Source organism: Colobus angolensis, unplaced genomic scaffold (genome assembly GCF_000951035.1).
Source record: "Colobus angolensis palliatus isolate OR3802 unplaced genomic scaffold, Cang.pa_1.0 Scaffold81, whole genome shotgun sequence".
Classification (NCBI taxonomy): Eukaryota; Metazoa; Chordata; class Mammalia; order Primates; family Cercopithecidae; genus Colobus; species Colobus angolensis.
This window is the reverse complement of record NW_012121932.1, coordinates 9,388,887-9,392,597: the sequence shown is the minus strand read 5'-3', so window position 1 is coordinate 9,392,597 and position 3,711 is coordinate 9,388,887. Positions and strand designations below refer to the sequence as shown.

The window sequence follows — 3,711 nt, the reverse complement described above, 5'->3', positions numbered from 1 at the left end:
TTTGTAGGGACATGGATGCAGCTGGAAACCATCATTCTCAGCAAACTATCCCAAGAACAGAAAACCAAATACCGCATGTTCTCACTCATAGGTGGGAACTGAACAATGAGATCACTTGGACACATGAAGGGGAGCATCACACACTGGGTCCTATTGTGGGGAGGGGGTTAGGGGGAGGGATAGCATTAGGAGATATACCTAATGTTAACGACGAGTTAGTGAGTGCAGCACACCAACATGGCACATGTATACATATGTAAAAAACCTGCACATTGTGCACATGTACCCTAGAACTTAAAGTATAATAAAAATATAAAATAAAATAAAAATTCGTGTGTGTGTGTGTGTGTGTGTGTGTGTGTGTGTTCTGCTTGCTTGTTCTTCCTCTAGGTGTTTTAGCGCACCACTTACCCTAATGATATTCACCAAGGGCACTCAATTTGTACTGCTCCAGCCAGCTGCTGTGTGCCAGTGCAGCCATCTGCTTTCTCTCATTGCCATCCCCAGGCAGGCAGCCTGTTGGACAGGGGCATGGTCATTCCTTCTTTTCCCATTTGTTCAGTGTCTCTGGAATCAGTTTTCTCCTTTTCATTTGGGGAATGTCTCAGGCGTGCCCAGGAAATTTCCTTCCCGCTCCTCTCCATCACCTTGTCATATGTCAGATGTGCTCAGCAAAATTGTCTATGCTCTTGAGGACAGGCTGCTCAGTGGACCATGGAACCTCAGCTTCATTCTCTGCATCAGCTGGACTTGGCATAAGCCATGGCCTGTTTCAGCCTCAGTTTTCTCGTCTGTAAAATGAGAAGATTAGACTCTTCTAAAGTTGATGCTTGGCACTCTTTTCTCTTTCCAGGAGTCTTGTATAAAATCTAAACAGATACAACAGATTTACTCATCCGTCAGCAATATTTACCGAGCACCACTATGTTCCAGACTTTGTCTTGGGTGCTGATTATAAAGCAATGAACACAGTAGTCTTGGTTCTCTTCAGGCTTATGCCCCAACTGGAGGAAGCAGATAGACAAGTGAATGCATGGTTATGTCAGGTGGTGATAAGAATGTCAGAGTACAATACCCAGGGTAAAGTGAGTGGGGAGTGTCAATGGAGAAGTGGATGGAGACTATTTCGTGTAAAACAGATAAGGTGACCTTTGAGCAGAGACCTGAAGGAAATGAGAACTACTTGGAAATCTACCCCACTAGTCATATAGAGTCCCCAACCATATGCCCTGCTACTCATGCCACACATCTCTCCCACGTCACTCTATTATTTCAAGCTTATGATACACATGGACATTCCTTTTTCTCAGGAAAGCTCTCAGAATGACAGAAAAGTCCATCGGTTATGCGCAACACTCTTCAACATCCCCAACTCCACTGCACATCTGCTCTTTCTTTGTTCCTTGTCTTGCACAGAGAGGAGAATGACTGGTGAACAGGAGTAGCCCAAACTCATGTCACAACCTGCTGGGACCAGGGGAAGGAAGTACCTTCACACAGAACAGCCCCTTCTTGTAAACATTTCCCCTTCCCCACCAGAAAGAATGTTTGAGTGGTTATTTATAGAAGATATATTGACACAGAAGACTGTAGAGAAGATTTGTAGTGTGCTTCATCGGGCAAATGCGTATAGTGGGCTGTCTGTCCCCTCAACCCTTCTCAGCTAAGCCCACCTACTTGGGGTGCTGTCTAGTTCAGGAAAATCACTAAGTGATTTATGTGTCCTCATACTTGCTTTTCAGACCATGTCCCACCCCTAAGGAGTTTTTAGGACAAAGATGGTAAAGTGAATGGAACTTCCTATCTTTGACTGTTTTCACTACTCCTTCTCATTAACCTATATGGAGCTTCACTGCCATTCATAATGTTCATGGTGATCTTAGCATAGCATTTCATTCAGTGAGGCTACTAGATATAGTCACCTTTCAATTCCTCAGAAGTCAGAAGTTCAATGGCAGAGAGTTAAGCTTTGACAGGTCTCCCATCTGCTTCCTCTGTGTGCCCCCACACTAAGAACCCCAAATAAAACTGAGCAAGATAGTGACATGTTAGGTAGAAAGAAACAGTCCAGAGTCTTTCATTCATTTTAACAGCTCTTTGAGTAAACTAGTACTAGATCAATTTATTAGTTGAGCCACTAGTGGACTTGGGGCACACAATTTACCTGTGTTGAAGAGAAGCCTCAGACTTAAGGCATCTTGGTCACCCATAGGTTAGACACACACACACACACACACACACACACACATATTGAATGAGATTCTTTTGCCCACCCCCAACTCATTTTTCAGAGCGATTGTTTCAGGTCCATTTATTTTCCTCTGTAGAGCAAACCAGTGAAAAAATGGCCTTCTCACTCCTGAGAGACCTTTTACCCGGCTTTCCACTTTTGAATTCTCTCCATAGCTGGTTTCCTCTTAGGCCCCGATAGAGCAGGTGAATATAAATGATTGTTCAGCTGAGGAGGGAGGGGACATTTTATTTTCCAGTTGTAACTGAGGAAAGGAGACGGGGTGATTTGTAATGTAAAGGATTGGGTTTAAGCTAAGGTCCTTGAAAACGGTGGGAGCTAGAAATCAATTAAAGAATGAAGCAAATAGTGACGTTAGCTAATATTCGTTGGTTCCTTACTGCATGCTGGGTATGCAGTAAGGATACTACATTTTAAATGTAAAAAAGTGAGTGTAAACCATGAACCATTCACAGGATACTGTGAACATTGTGCATGCACTATTCACTTTGCCCTCATCACAATTCTCTGAAGTAAAGACAACTGTAACCCCCAGTTTATAGATGAAGAAATTGAGACAGCAGAAGATTAAATAACTTGCACACATCATGTGCTTAGGAAGCAGAGCAGCTGCAGAGGAATCTAGCTGGTCCCAGGGCCCCTGTACCTCACCTCTCTATAGTACCTCTTTGCTGAATGATTTGCTATGGTTTTGAGATGCCTGCCAAAAAAGAAGTTCCTGGTGGCTCAATTTTCATTGCAGTCCCTGAATCACACAGGCATGCTGACTACATTCTTTCCTGGTACAAACCATTGTGTGGGAAAGACACAGCAAGAAGCATCTTCAGGTCACAAGATCAGTAACACCATCTACCTGGATTTTTTCAAAAGCAGCAGAATATTTAGTTTTCTATTTCAGTGGCTTCTAACAGAGATCATTGTTTGCACAAGATTAAATTTCTGCAGTCATCTTATCTTAGTGTGTGATGTGGGACGATGGTATATGTGGCAAGGTTTGCTTAGGTCACCCTTGTAGAAAGTGGCCTCAGTGTGATTCAGAGGTGATTGGAATCTGGGAAGGATCTTAGAGTAGGAGACGAATTTGTCTCCCCAGGTTTTATGGCTACAATGAGGCAAAAAGTATATTTTGTTGGGGAGAAAAATAAAACAAGAAAACTTCCGGATTTATAGATTTAAGCTGTGAGTTTTCAAAAATTCACTGTAAGCTCTGACATGAGGTTGACAATTTCCTGTTCTCTGTTGTAGGCTCCTTTGGTTATAAAAATTCAGGATTGGAAAAGGTATTACTAAATATTGGAGAGAGATATTAAAGAAATATCTTTAATAAAGATATAATACCTTTAATAAAGAAACTGATACACAGTTGATACGTTCTGCAAGAATTGAATGGATATTTTTTAAAAGTACAGATTTAACAAGAAGGTGAGTGCATAAGTAAGGGGCATGTGTAGAAGTAATGA

The 3,711-nt window shown here is 42.1% G+C and overlaps 1 long non-coding RNA gene across 1 annotated transcript in view; it reads left to right on the top strand.

The window, feature by feature from the left end:
- The window catches only part of LOC105502810, an 11,249-nt gene extending 8,045 nt beyond the window's left edge, over positions 1 to 3,204 (top strand). The window contains exons 2-3 of the long non-coding RNA XR_001000405.1: positions 2,328 to 2,436; positions 2,994 to 3,204. This is a non-coding gene — a long non-coding RNA (uncharacterized LOC105502810). The remainder of the gene's footprint in view (positions 1 to 2,327; positions 2,437 to 2,993) is intronic.
- Positions 3,205 to 3,711: the final 507 nt, after the last annotated feature.